The sequence below is a fragment of the Zosterops lateralis genome, assembly GCF_965231275.1.
Source record: "Zosterops lateralis genome assembly, chromosome: 8".
Classification (NCBI taxonomy): Eukaryota; Metazoa; Chordata; class Aves; order Passeriformes; family Zosteropidae; genus Zosterops; species Zosterops lateralis.
In genome coordinates this window covers 7,082,538-7,097,983 of record NC_139768.1, presented here as the reverse complement: position 1 = coordinate 7,097,983, position 15,446 = coordinate 7,082,538, and the positions used below count along the sequence as shown (strand labels likewise).

The 15,446-nt window shown below is 45.1% G+C and overlaps 1 pseudogene across 1 annotated transcript in view; it reads right to left on the bottom strand.

Annotated features, from left to right (window-relative positions):
* Positions 1–514: 514 nt before the first annotated feature.
* Positions 515–15,446, bottom strand: part of LOC310912270 (dual specificity protein phosphatase 13B-like) — a 34,219-nt pseudogene continuing 19,287 nt past the window's right edge. The window contains exons 3-5 of the transcript XR_014592754.1: positions 3,858–4,053; positions 2,516–2,736; positions 515–1,408 (exon numbers count right to left, since the gene is read on the bottom strand). The product of XR_014592754.1 is annotated as a dual specificity protein phosphatase 13B-like (transcript). The remainder of the gene's footprint in view (positions 1,409–2,515; positions 2,737–3,857; positions 4,054–15,446) is intronic.

Genomic DNA, 15,446 nt, shown 5'->3' with positions numbered 1-15,446 from the left:
TGGGGAGCATTCATGCCTCTGCATTCCTGAGTTTGGTACTAGGAATACAAACTGCCATCCCCAGCTGGCTCTGGAGCTGGCTTTGTGCTGCAAATGCTGGTCCGCTGGGAACCAAAAGCCAGATGTGCTTCACATAGTTTCCAGGCAGCACTGATCCATCAGATGACAGTAGCTATTGAGTGCTCTTATGGTGGCCCAGAGACACAAAGATGAAAGCCTGATGCCTGTCAACACCTCCCTTGCCATTCCTGTGTGTCTTCAGTTTTCACTTCAGTCTACCTCGCAAAAGCAAATGCCACAGAATATGATGTTGTAATGTTAATAACCTTTAATTTTTGAGAAAGAAAATCCCAAGTTTTGTAATTTTGAACTGCCAAACAAATTTGGGATACATTGAACGCTGTCAAATATTTTCCTGCACAAGCCTGAGCTGGGAACCCAACTTCTTTAGAAGCATTTTCTGCAGCATTTCCTGGATGATTTTTAGTACGGAAGATTAACAATATTTGAATGCCCTCTCAAGGAAATGTATTTTCATGGAGGAAAAAAGCTCTGATGAGCAGCCAAAAGGAAAAACTTGTAGAGATACCTGGAATAATTTCTTAGAGTGGCTTATGTTGTTTCCCAGCTGCTCTGCCTTTAAACAGCCTCTTACCCCAACTCAGGAGCTCCACCAATTGTAAAAGCAAAAACTAACCAGAGCCAGATTCAAGTCTCAAAATACAAACCCTCTGAGATACAGGGAGTGAAGGGGTGTGGGGCGGGTTCATAAGAAAACTTCTAAGCATTACTGTAGCATAAATAATATGGCATCTTTCACCTCAAATAGCCTAACACTTCATAAAGTGATATGAGCTTCACTAGTTGCTGAAACACAGCTATTTCTGAAGTGGAACCTGATCTCTTTCTCTTTTTTCTTTCTTTCTTTTTTTTTTTTTTTTCTCTTAAACTGGCAGACAGCAGTGTTTTAAGGTGGAGAGTGAAGGATAGAGTATACAACCAATCATAAATATAAATCTAGGAAGGCTTTGCAAACTGGAAAGATCAAGCAAAATCTATTTTTATTAATAACATGCGTCCTGGTGTCTCATAAACTTGTGTCTTAAATTTATAAATGCAGTTCACCTATAAGAGATACAGGCAACTCAAGTGTGGTTTTGTCCTCTTTCAGCAATACTGTCTTACAGGCCTTTGGTAGCACATGCTCTGGTTCTTTTCCTCTCTTCATTCAGTTTAATGTCCAAGTCCCGGAGCTGCCTGAGGAACCCCAAATTCGGGCAGATGTTTCTGTGAGCACTCACTGCCTTCAGAGCATCCACAAGTGTCAAGTTTTCACGGATCATTAAAAAGGCAAGCACTAAAGTTGCTGAGCGGCTCACTCCCATGGCACAGTGAACGAGCACCTTACCTGCACAAACAAAAAGGCACAGCAAGGTGAGTGTGCTTTAGCATCTCTAAAGCAGAAAAGACAAAGGGAGGAGAAAAAATAAATAGTAGAAATTAGTTAAGAAAGCAATGGTGACAATTAGTGGATCTTCATGCTTTCAGGAAGATCACCTCTCAGGCAAGGTGGTATTTCATACTGACCTCCTGCATCTAAGATTGAAATAATGGAAATTTTCTGTGGAGGGAGAAGCTTTCTGTGACTAAACTTGTTAGTATAGTTTTCTGTGGAAAAAAACAAGTTTTGGCAGAGAAATTTGGCCCAGCCCTGACTGTGATCACTGGCAAGTCCCACAAACTCTGTGGGATAGTCTGCCTGTAAAAATGGAGTTGTAATTTACTGTATCTCAGCAGCCCAGTGTGAGCTGTAACTGAGGATTTAATAAAGCACTCCAGTGAAAGCAGCAGATCCTGTAGCCAGTCAGAGTCAGAGCAAACTCTGGAACAAATGGAAATTATGATAACTAGGCTATAATCCAAACTCTGCTGACAAAAATTCAGCAGGCTGCAGGTCAGGCTCGTAGTTTTTGACTTAGTTCATTAACTTCTGCTGCTTCTCTAGCTTAATAGACAGGCTGAATAAAGCTCCAATTCTGTGAAGTACTTGAGCATGTGAAACATTCAAGCCAACACCAAAGTGCTGCTGCTCCCACAGGGAGCAGGAGCAGCAGGCAGGCCGGGATCCCCAGTTGGAGCCCCTGTCAGGGTGAGAGGGGTGGGAGGGACATGTGGAAACACACAGATCCTGCTTATTCCTACAGGATGGGCCCATGGGGCAGCATCTGCAGTGCCATAACCTCTGCTCTTCCCTCTACACTCTGGTCCCAGAGCTTGCCCTTCTTTCCACCATGCTGGGCTGGGGGCAGCCAGTCTTCCTGGGGACCTGGCAGAGCCACCTTCCCTGCAGCACATGGCATAGGCACCCTTCTCCATCCTCTGCTCAGTGGTTCTGCATGTGCTGCCTTGAACCATATGCTGATTCTGAGCTCTGTTAGTGCCTGTTACTGCAATGAAAAGTCATTTGGCTTGTGTTGAGATTTCCTCCCAAAGCTTATCTTTGCTTCTCTCTTACCTCCTGAAGAGTTTATGGCCTTGCATATGAAATTGGCAGCATCGTAGAAGAAGATACTTATGTCGAAGGAAGGATCATCAAATGCTTCCACTCCATAGTACTCTATTTGCAGATCTGCATAATAGCTGGCTCCTGTGTTGATGCTATATGGTCCATCTGCTGCATTAAGGATATGAGTAATGCTGAGGCCTTTAAGTATAGTTTTGCTCCGAGCAGCCCACCTGTTGAAAGACATGAAGGGCACATTGGCAACGCTCCTAAGATTCTGCAAAAGTAGCATGGTTTAAAGTAAGTGCCTGCTCCCACTACAGAAGGATGCAGGAACTGCATCCTGCTTACAGAGGAGCAAATTTCAAGAAGAACGTAGTGCTTTGTGCATGAAAAATGTGATATGGAGATGTGGAGAGCAGCAGGAGCACAGACTTGCCAGTGGGATACTGTCAGTTAAGCAAATGCCTCCCAGCAGTTAATTCCTGGGAACGTGGCTTACTGTATGAAGTGGTCAACATTTCCTTAAATATTTGTTTAGGAACTTTTAGAGCTAATCTCTCATTGAGAGTGTGCCTGGTCTCAAGAGTGAGAACTCGCACAAATGTAGCAACATCTTGCTCCTGAAGTGGATGCATTGTGTTTACCAGTGTGGTGAACCCCACTTCCTAGGACTATTGGCATTCTACAAAATTCTGAACATTAACTGATATATTCATGAGGAGGAGGAGCTGGGGAAAATGAGCTAATGATCTAGGTAATCTGCAGTAATCCAATTGGAAGGAAATAGCAATAAATATTATTGGTCCCAAAAATAAGGTATTTGCATGAAAATTCCTGTTAGATATTTTCAGTTTTATCATCTTTGAAAGAAAGCTTGGATTTGGAATGTCAAGATGTGACTATTGTACAATTCATCTGGGTCCTCATCCTTCTGGGTCTTCATCTTGCTACCCCTATTTGAGGGCTATGGCTCCTGGCCTCCTGTCTGCTGCCTTAGAGCACACTGTCCAGGCCCCATAATACACCTCAGAATTGACATAAATTTCGTATAGGTTCTTTGAGGACTTTAGTCTAGAGTACAAATAATTTTTACCTTGCCAAATCACTGATGGCTCAAAGAATATGAAAAACCAAGCCAGACACACTATGGGTAAATCACCATTTTGCATGTCGTATTTTTCTTGACATTCAAGGTCTTTACATCATCAGTTTTGGAAGCCTATGTCACTAAAACATTTCTGAAGACCCAAAATCTGCTCCCCAGTGTACCACACCCCTTCCTCCTCCTCCTCCTCCTCCTCCTCCTCCCAGGGACTGAGAACAGCTTAACAATAGGAGCATATGTTCTTACGCATCTCCCAGGAAGATATTTGGCCAGACTTCGTCCACGTGACTATCAGAGCCTGCTCTGAGCCACAGGAGCTGCTGGAGGTCTGATAGTGATGGAGTTTCATAGGAAGTGCTGCGTGTTAGAGATGAAGAGTCTCTTGTGTGAAGCATCTTGCTGCTCCCTTGCCTGAGCTCAGGCTGCATCAGAGACAGTTATTCTGAAATGAATTGAAAGGAAATTTTCATACAGAAATACTATTCCCTAGAAAGTAGACCTGTTCATTACCCTCCAAATAGGATTACATTATTAGAACTAGTCTGTGCAGCAGGGCCTGCAGGTGTTGCTAAAAGCATCCAGAGAGCAGGACTGACTCAGGAGTAGGACTCTACAGACATGTGATTTCTCCCCTGAGAAAAAGCAGCATAAGATAATGTGATTTAATTTCTTGTCAAGTAACACTATTGGTAAAGAACACCTGCACCACCTGAATGCAGACTGGATGAACCTTGTAGGCACAGATATAATTTCTTTTTGTTGAAGAGCTACCAGAGTATTTGTGTACATTCAATTCTAATTAGTTAAAACCATAAGTTTTTGAATGCATCATTAAACTGACTTATACTTACAAAGCTTCTAGGGCCAAGGTGAAAATCTTAGGATGTGTATGTGAGAGCCATCTGTATGGTGTATGTGTACACACACGAAAACAGTGTGTACATACACTTTTATTTCATTTATAGTGATGTATTTAAACACACCTACACGCATACATACATGTATACATAGGAAAGGATTTTCACATGCATATATAAACATATATATGTCTGTATGTATAGAAAGAGAAATTGGTAGGATTTGAACTAGTTTGTTCTCTCTCAGTTGAATATCACTGGACAATTAGCTATACTGGTATTCTTGTGCCTGTCTGTGTCAATCTCTCCTCTGGGAGCTGTTCCACTTTGTATAAATAATGTGATAGCTACTTCCCTTCAGAGAGGGACCATTTCTCTTGTCTGAGGGGCAGGGTACTTACCCAGGATGTGAGAAAAAAGAGTATTTTTGAAATTATAGAGCTAAAGGTTCTGGCATTGTTGTCCTGTGGAGAATCCCATCTAGGGCTCCCTCACAGGTCTGTGAGATCACAGACCTGTGAACCCTCACAAATCATGCTGTGGAATACAGGCAACCCTTTTGCAATGCTGTTTACTGGTTTAGACCCAGTAAGCCCAGGCCAGATGGTTCAGCTGGAAGCAAAGCTCAGTCAAAAGCAAGATATCGAAGCAGTCCCTTGTCTGAGACTTTAGGAACATTTCTCCTGCCTGGATCTCATTATCCCGAATTGCTGTTCTTGCCCCCTGAAAATATTCATGAACTTTATTTGGTTGCTTGCTCTTACTAGAGTCATAATCAATGTGGAATGCACACTAGAATTCTCCCCAAAGTAGGTAAATGGTGTTTATTCTGATATGGCATCAGCTTTCACTGTAATGCCTGAATGCCTAATTCTAAAGTTTGGGTTTATTTTCTCAGCAATTTTAGAAAACAAGTGCAGATGGGACCTTCAGAGTCATCTGGTCTGTTCCCTGCCCCACAGCAGCAGCAACCGTATGGATGCTGCTCCTAAAACAACAACTTTGTCAATTTTTAACAGTGTAAATTGATTTGGGGAATAAGCAGAAAACAAGGGAGAATATATTTTTGCTTACAGAAAAAGAAGTGGAGTTGATGTGAGGCATGTTACTGAACATACACATATACTTCTGTGACCTCAATCTAAATTTGCTTCCTTTGCCCTTTCCTCCCTCCTCCTCCCCACTAATGTTAAGTGTAGCTAAAACTTTTTGTATATTCCAATAAGAAAAAGGTCTCCCTAGGGTAACTACTTAATAAACAAGATATGAAAAGCACAATAAAAATGATGGGAGACATAGGAAAAAAAAATGACTGGTTTTACTTCTGATGATGGAAGAAAAGAACTGCAGGGAAGTAGACAGAAATATAGAGATAAAAGCCTACAAAATTTTCAGGACAGATAATATAAGATCAAGAGCTTTGGTAAAGGAGTATGTTGTGCAATCCTAGCCCAGATTAGCATGAAGAATAGCACAGAAACAGATAATGTGCATTGCCCTACAAGTTTTACTGCCTTGTGAAAGTCATGCACTGTGCTCAAGAGCTACTGCCAGCACCTTCATGATGACCTGTTTGTACTTGCACCGACACAGAACGTTAAGCTGAAGCAGTAAAAGAAAATCAAGAATAAGATAATACAGCTTCTACATCAGGAGATTCATAAGACCACAGGCTCATTTTCAAGGAGTGTGTCTGACTGAGTTGCTGCAAATGCTTAAGGGCTGAAGTTGTGGAGCAGATGGATACCAAACTTTCACTTCTCCTAGACCCTGCTGCTTTAAACTTCTATTGTAGCCTCTCAGTTAGTTACAGTAATGGAGATGATGAGCAAAGATAATTAGATTGTGTGGCCTCTTGTTCAAGACCTGACTTTGAGGAAGTTCTCCCAGAATTGAGTCATTTTGGTGCCAGTGACACTTCACAGGTGACTCTGGCCTTTGCAGCCAGGGAAGTGTTTGTAACAGAGCTCCCTTTCATAGAGAAATCCTCTTTCCAAAAAGCGTGCCAACATTGTTTTATTCAGATGCCTAATGACAGACAAGTGAGCTCCTTGTATCGACACAAGGCTCCTCCCAGGAACGCCGCTCCCGCCCGTGCTGCATTGAAATTGGATTGCTCTGCAGGGCCTTCAGGGTAAGCTTGGAAATAGCTACAGCAGATGATTGGACTAATGAGGAAAGCAATATGAATTTTTAATTGAAGGCCAGGGACTTTGGTGAAGGTTTCCCCCACCTTCTACTTTAAGATACTGCAGAGGCAGCAAAAGTGCTGCCACTGAATACATTTCTCTAAGCTTCTCCCTCTGGGTGGCTCCCAGAAGCTGCTCTAGCTGGAAACAGTCAGTGGCAGCAGGAGGGCAGGAATCTCTGCACCTGAGGGGAAAATTCCTGTCTTACAAGGTCACTAACATTTTCTAGAGATCTAGATCATGCAGGTTGGATAGGATTACTTTTCTTATAAACAGTAGCCATCTCATTAGCATTTCTTTCTTTCTACCTTTCTCTCCTATTTTTTTTCCTGCTTAAAAATAAAACAACAGAAACAAAAAAAAATTCAACCTATGGGAGACTTTTGAGGCTGGACAGAGATTTTAATGACAATCCACAAAATACAAGGTAGCACACAATCTTTAAAACTGTCTTGCCATTCTGCTCCAAACACCTGGAGCACTGGGGTACAGCCCAAATGGCCAGGGCCAGCTTGGATCCCTGTCTGGGCTGTGGAGCCTGGGTTTCCACAGTGATCCAGGAGTTGCCCTGGAGGTCTGGGCTGGAAGTGGCTGTGGGTGGTATTGCCTGGCTGCAAGGAGCACCCAGGAAAAGCTGTGGGTGACTTCATGCTGTTTGCTTGCAGCTCCTGAGGGACCCAGTCATGCCAGAAACTTGTCTACAACAACTTAGAGGAGCTTTGTATCTCCGCAATATTGTCCAGACACTTGAATACTACAGTCTGCAAAGTTTTTTGGTTTTGTTTTTGGTTTGGGGTTTCTTTTTTTCCCTTCCTTTCTCTATGGTGGAAACAATTGCCATTTTCTTTTGAACATCTCTGGGGAAAAAAAAAGAAAGAAAAAAAAAAGAAAAAGCCCACACAAACCCACAGTGACTTGAGCTGGCTAAAGCATTTAACAGATTTGTGTTGCATTTGCAGATTCCAGTGGGAAAAACTCAGCAAAGTTTTGAGGGTAAAAATGAAAACATTCTGATATTGTAGATATGAAATAGTTAATTTTGTTATTTAAAAAAAAAAAATACCACTTCCATGTTTCTATTCAGTTACTTTGCTTTGGAATTTGTTCTCCTCCATCGCATAAAATATTTTAAAACATTAAAACAAGATTAAATGGCTTGTTCCTGGTTGAGAAAAATATGTTTTATTTCACTAAAAATGAGCACAGACTGAATAGCCACCTATTTGCCTAGCCCAAGTTTTGGCTTCTGTAAAAAGGCCTTTCTGCCATTTTGCCATGGCTGTTCCCTTGTCTCTTCAAGATGGAACTGAGCTGTAGAGAAATTAAATGAATGTCTGGAGACCCAAGAAGACTCTGACAGGGCATTAGCTGGACCCCAATGATCTTTCCTCTTTCCGTTTTGCCAGCACCTTCCTGGTTCTGCCTGTGGTTATGCTGATAGCCTGGATGGGGATAGGTGTCTTTCAGTAACAAGTCCTTACATGGGATTATTGAGAGCCTCAGGCACAGCAGGGCCTGTGGTTACTACAATAGCACAAACACTACCTAACAATAACATGATACAGAAAGCTCCTGCAGCAAAACATCCTAAATTCCCTGTACCAAAAACCTGACAAATGAAATGGTTCAAAATTCCAAAGCATGAGGTCAGAATGTAATTCATGTGGAAGGGGAAAAAAAAAAAAAAAAAAAAAAAAAAGCAGCCTCTTGATGCATTTGAAAATGCTGTCTACTCTGTTTTTTCTTCACTTTTCTCTCAGCAAGCATCTCTGCACTCATCTTTTACACTCCTTCCTCTTTTCTCTCATCTAGTGCGTAACACTATGGCTCTTTGTCCTCCTGATGGAAAATTCCAGATGGAAAGAAGTGTGTTTCACAAGGAAATGATCATGTTAGTGGAATTAATGTTTTAGATACTGCAATGTGAAATATGATCTTCCTTTTTGTTAAGAAGACCCAGTCTGTGTCTCTACACTTTGGTCAGAATCTGACGCTAAGAGAACCCAGGAGTCTCTTGAGGTAGAGCTGAAAGCTTCGTGTGCAGAAACAGGCACATTTAAAAGCAATAGCAAAGTTAAAACAGCCAGATGGGAACCTAGCAGGCAACCAAGAGGGGAACTCTCTGTTTTCCTTGCAAGCCTACGGGGGCTTGTTTGCAGGAATTAGAATCTCTCACCAGCAGTTCACTGCAGCTCTAATACCAAGTGGTATTGAAAATGAGAAGCAGGTTATGGCTGATGGTTTAAATGAGGTACCTATGGGAATTTAGAAATGAGATCCTGGACTTGTCTTGGTGTAGACTGTGCACATGGCAGAGCAATATTGCTTTCTTGGCTGACTGCATCATATATTATGGCCTTTTATTTTGCCCACAGTCTAACAGCAGGGAATAGTAGAAGTTCATTGCTCCAGCTCACTGTTCAAACTCTGATCTGCCTCACCAGAGGCAGTGCCCCTGAATAATGGAAAGCAGAATCGGTCCCTCGGCCTCAGTGCGGGTAAGTATTCAATGCAGCACTGTATAAATGCTATTGCCATTATTTTGGAGTGAAGAGAAAAGCAGAATGTACAATTAAAGCTGGTTCAGTTTTTAAGAGAATTTACTACCTGGGAAAGATGCCAGATGGAGGGTTCTGGAAAGCACAGCCTGCCTTTTAACCGCAGTGTCAGGAAAGAGCAGGAGCCTCAAGCCTCCTCCACGGCTTCCCCCCTCCAGCCCCGCCCAGCTCAGATTGCAGATGCCCCTCACCCTACACTGGCAACCGTGTTTTTACAGGGTGGGAGAAAATCTGAGTCTTCACACCTCTTCACCGCTTGGTCTCCCTTCTGACATCTCCATTCGCATCCGGCCTTGTACATTTATGATGGGGGCCTCTCGCTTCTCCAGACTGAGCTGGAAGGTACCAACTTCTGCTTGCGAGAAGCCTGAGCTGGGCTGGAAAGCCAAAAGCTCCTTGCTCTGTGAGCCCTCCTGTCCCTGCGGGGGGCTGCCCATGGTCCCGGGATGGCAGGAATGCACAGGGCATTTCATGGAGGGAGCGATCGCAGTGTTAAAAATGAAATTTGGGGTGTTTGTCCTATGATGTAGCAATGGAGGGCCATCTCCGTGGCTTTCCTTCCTCCCAGACCACCTTGGAAAAACGGGGAGCCCGTTCCCATGGAGAAGCTCCCGAGCGCCGCACCCCCCCCGTCCCGGGTCGGGGACGGGGCGGGGAGGCCGCGGCAGAGCCGGCTCTGCCACCGACAGAGAGAGAGGAAAGGGGCCGGCCGCCCCGTCTTCCCCCCCCCGGTTCGCTGCAGAGGAGCCCCTTCCCAGCGCCGTCCGCGGCTGGGAGCCGGCGGGGGGGGAGAAAACCCAGCCCGCGGAGCCGCCCGCAGTCACCCGCCGCCAGAGCGGAGGGCAGAGGAGCCGGCCGCTTTCCCCCCCCAGGCTCAGCACAAAGAGTTCCAGCCGAGCAGAAGCCTGACTGCAGTCAGCCCCGTGCCGGAGCGCAGAAAAGCCCCGGCCGTCCAGCCCGCAAAGCCGCCCGCAGTCAGGCGCCGCCGGTCCAGCGCGGAGAAACCCCGGCCGCCCCCACCCGCAGCCGCGGAGCAGCCTTTCCACAAGCCCCAGCCGTTCCCTGTGCCGGAGCACGGAAAAGCCTCTCCCCAAGCCCCAGCCGTTCCCCGTGCCGGAGCAGAGAAAAGAGCCCCGGCCGCCCATCCACCCGCAGCCGCCACGCGGTCAGCCGCCTCGGCCAGATGAAGCGCCCCCGAGCCGGCCAGACCGCTGCCCCACTTCAAGAGAAAAATCCCACACCCACCACGTTCCACCTCCCCACCGCACAAGTCCCAGTCCAAACCCCCACAACACTGCCGCCGCTGTGAAGCAGCATGAAACTGAGACGCCATTTCTGCGGCAAAGACTACCCCATGGCCGCAAAGAGCTCCAAGCCCCCGCCCCGGTGATCCCGCATGCAAATTAAAAACTCCGAAAGCGTCCCGGGATGAAATCTAACATAAAAAAACCCTTATCAAATAAAAACCAAGTAAAATTAAAACGGATAAAAACTAATACTCAGCCGTGTGGACCCTAGAGAATCAGAAGAGCTAATTTCTCCGGTTTTGCTTACTAGCCGTAAGCTAAAAAGACCAAACCGGAGATGAGACCACAGGAGAAAACAAAGAACTAGCAGGACTTTGGGGTTGCTCCCCAAGCGAGGGCCAGTCCTCCAGCTCTGTTAAATTGCACGCAGCAGAGCTGATAAAGCCCTCCTCCTCCTCGGCGACCAAACCCCTCGGGCAAATATTAATAAGAGCTGATTAATAAAGGCGTTTATGGAGATTAATATTTTCTCCGCCCATTTTTATTCATAACAACTGGGGGCTCGTCCGGGATTGGCCACGCCCAGAAGAGGACCGAGACGGGAAGGCGCCGCCCACCTTGGACCTCCTGGACAGCTGGCCTCCTGGACCAAAGAAGACAACGCACGCCAGCCTCGAGGGACAACCAGCGAGGACAACGCACGCCAGCCTCGAGGGACACACAGCAGCCACAAGGGGGCGCCGTTGAGGAGCACCGGGTAAGTATAAAACTCGGTGGCGGGAGCGGGAGACGTGCGAGTGTGTGTGTGAGTGAGACGGGGGCCGGCAGCTCGGACCCCCGCCGCGAGTGAGGACTCCTCAGTACTGCATTTCCACATCTTCGCGAGAGGAGTGGTCAGGAACAGGAGGAAGCGAGAGGAAACAGAGTGAACGAGGCGTCTCCAGGGGTGTAGGGGACCCCCCTCCGGACGTGCGGAGGCTGAATAGAGTGTGAGTGGCACGTCAGAGAGTGAGTGGTACTGTGGATTTCCCCTAAACCTGTAGGGGCAAACCACCCAGGTCACCTCAAGTGTGCGGGGAGGCCAGGGACAAGTGTGTGAGGCACACACCACACCGACGCAGGAGAAAGGGTGGCTAGGGGCTGCTCCCAGGGACCTGCAGGGGTGTGGGGAGAGAAAGAGGTACTGGCCGAGGTTACCAGGGGCTGCTCCCAAGGGAGGGGTGGCCAGGCCGAGGTAACTGACGGGGTACAGGACGGTCACACTGGGCGGGGGTGCTCAAAGGGGAGCACGCTACCGGGTGTGAAGAGTGCATTGGGCGGGGGTCGGATTAGATACGCTACCGGGCTTGAGTGTGTCGTGTTGGGCGGGGGTAGGCAGGAGTTCTATGCTACCGGACACGGAGAGGTAAAGCTGGTCGGGGGTATCTAAGGCCGGTGCTACCGGGTGCAGTGAGTGAAAGTTAGGGGAGTTCCAACGTGCGAGGAACTTAACGATAGGGCGAGTGAGTGAGTCGCATACTGTGTGTGTGTGTCCTGGCAGAAGTAGTGACTGGAACCCTGGGCCCAGGTTGACCGGCTGCTTACGGGGATACGCCGGACGCGCAGGAGTGAAAGAGGGTACCGGCTGGGGTGGTGACGGAAGCACCAGGGGTGCTGAGGCCATTGACGGGTACCGGGGGCTGGCTGTGGCAGTGGTCGGGGCCCTAAGGGCGGGTCATACGAACTGCTTCCAGAGCTCACGAGTGAGTGTGAGTGAGTGCGTGTGAGTGAAAGAGCTTTCAAAGAAAAAATTTTTGAATAAATTTTACCAAGTAGAAATGGGTACTTGGATAAGTAGGCCTAGAGAGGCTGAAGTACAAAAAGAAAAAATACCACATATCCCTCCAGAGAGCCCACTAGGAAAGATGTTAGAACAGTGGGACAGGGAGGAAAGTACTAAATATTTAGATAGGATCAAAATGATCCATTATTGTATAGAAGTATGGCCTACTCTGGGTTTACCTGGAGAATGGCCATGGCACGGAACAACAGACCCTTGGATGTGTGCCCAGTTAAATCAACATCTGAGAGCCCAAGGTGATAAAGAAGCAGAACAAATGCAGTATGCTGCTTGTTGGGAAAAACAAAACAGAAATAGAGACAACATAAAGATCTGTAAGTTACAGGGGAAAAAAGAAAGAAGTGATAATGAAGAAAATGGCCCCATCTGGGATCCACTTAATTACTTACCTCCCCCTCCCGCATATCCGGATATGCCCCAGGTTCCCCCTGGAAACCCCTTCCAACTTCCCCAAACTGTAACCCCTGTTTCCCCCCTACCTTCAGCCCCAAGCCACCCTCAAATCCCCCAAACTAATTCCCCTATTCCTCCCTCTACCAATACCTTTGCCCCCTCCCTAACCAGCCCTCCAGTGAGTCTTCCCCCATCCAGTACTAACCCCTTCTATACAACAGAAGTACCCCCAGTTTCCCCCAACAGTAGCTATGTCTTTTCTCCCTTACCATCCATGGTTCCAGCCCCACCTGCAAACTGGGAACCAAATTTGCCCACCCCAAGCATAGAGCGTCCCCCTGAAAATAATCCAGAGGGACATTCTTATAACACCAGATCTAAAGCTAAGCTTTTTCCCTTGAGAGAGGTTCCAATGGGCGGAGTTGCTGGAGGGGTGGGATTTGTAAATGCCCCTCTGACAGCCTCAGAGGTCAGGAACTTCAAAAAGGAGCTAAGAAACTTAGTAGAAGATCCAGTGGGGGTGGCTGAACAGGTAGATCAGTTCCTAGGTCCCAATACCTTCACATGGGGGGAAATGAATTCTATATTCAGAATTTTATTTAGCCCCGAAGAGATAAGGATGATTCGAACAGCAGGGATAAAGATTTGGGAAAAGGAGAATAGAATAGGGCCCTCAGGTGAACATAAACTGCCAGTAAGTGATCCAAAGTGGAACCCAAATAGGGAAGAAGACAGGAGGAATATGGATGATTATCGAAATTTGATAATCAAAGGAATTAAAGAATCAGTCCCCAGAAGCATTAACTCAAAACTTGCATTTGATAATATGCAAGGAAAAGATGAAACCCCAGCCACTTGGCTGAGCAAAATAAAACAAAATTTACAAAGATATTCTAATATTGACCCAGAAAGCCCTGAAGGCCAGGTGTTACTTAAAACACAGTTTGTTACAAAGTCCTGGCCAGATATTAGAAGAAAATTAGAAAAGTTAGAAGACTGGCAAGATAGAGGAATAAATGACTTGTTAAGGGAAGCCTTAAAAGTCTATTTAAGGAGGGACGAAGAAAAAACCATCATGAAGGGAAAAATCATGGTAGCTGTGGCTAGAGAAAGTGTATCTAACCAGAGTTCACCCCACCGAGAGGATAGAAAGCCAGTCAGAGGGCAAAGAAATTTACCACCCTGGGTAACTCCTAAAAAGCAAGGAGAAGATCGGAGGTGTTTTTATTGTGAAGAAATAGGGCACCTCAGAAAAGATTGCCAAAAAGTATCATTTGATGAGGCAATCAAAAGAGAAAAAGATATATTAGAAAGTATATTAAATGAAAAAGATGATGAAACTTAAAAAGTCATAAAATGTATGACTTGCAAAATTATAAAAACCAAATTAATAGAGGAAACACAGCTAAATTGGCTCAGCTGTTTGTTTGCTTCTAGCTCTTCTGTAAATTAAAACCTGGCCCAAATTTAACATAAGAGCTTCCCCTTAAAGAAATGTTTAAACTTCTATTCTTGTTAACCCTCTAACCCAGGAGGTTACCAAGAAAAAAAACCAAAATCCCCAAACTCCTCCCCTTAATTCAAATATCACTCCATTAACCCCAAAATATAAGTCCTTTCCAGGTGCTGCTAAAGACCAGAGTGAAAAGACCAGCAACACCACCTCCAAACATCCTGTCCAGCACAAACCTTTCAAAACATCATCCCCCATAGACTGTTGTTTTATATTCAAACTCTTCAAAAATGACTTTCAAAAAAAAAAAAAAAAAAAAAAAAAAAACACCCAGACTACATATTGCATAGAAGTTTTTTTACTGTTTGTATTAGTGGTTGTGATATTGTTGTTAAAAGTTTGTTGTTGTTATTATTGTAATGTTGTGACTGAAAGCGCATATCAATCACAAAAGCTGTGGGATTGTTTGTTGTTTTGAATTAGTATAAATTATTGGGAAAATTACTACAAAAATTTAAAAATCTCTCATAGAGCACAACCCAAAAAGGCTACCTAAAAGTTAACAGCCAAGTGTGAAAGTGCAAGAGAAACTCTGAAAACTGAACCCAGAGAGCTCCTAGAACCAAGAGGCAAGCCCAGGTGAGATTAGAAAAATGAAACTAGTTCACACTGGACTCTTGGAAAGACTCATGATAGTCTGGGTGATGAGTAGCCCCATGAGAGGAGCTGGTTCAGAGAGGCATTCCCTCATCAATGATGAGAAGAGCTCAAAGTCCTCAATAAGAGTTTATATCAACCCAAACCACACTTGCTTTGCTGATCCGCAACTCTCAACCTGTCAGGATGAGAAAAAACAATTGGTCATAAAAAATACTGCCACCTTTGAGCAAAGCTTAACTGGAGAGTGCTCTATAAGAGAATGGTTTTAGCTAGGCAAACCTCTCAATAAAAATTTGGTTATTATTTTGATTAAAAAAATAGGCTACAAACAGTCCCTAGTAGTCAAAAATATAGCCCAAATTTGGATTCCTTTTAATACCAAAAGCACCTCAAAGAAAGACCCCAAAATTAAGCAAAAAATGACAAAACAAAACCAAGCTGTGATTGATATGAGCAAAGTCCAAACTTGAACAAGTAAAGTTAAACCCCAAAAATAATCAAAAATCATTACCATAAATAAGTTGATGCAGGTTTAAACAACCTGATCAAAAGCAAAGAGGAGGGAATTGTTAAAAATGAAATTTGGGGTGTTTGTCCTATGATGTAGCAATGGAGGGCCATCTCCGTGGCTTTCCTTC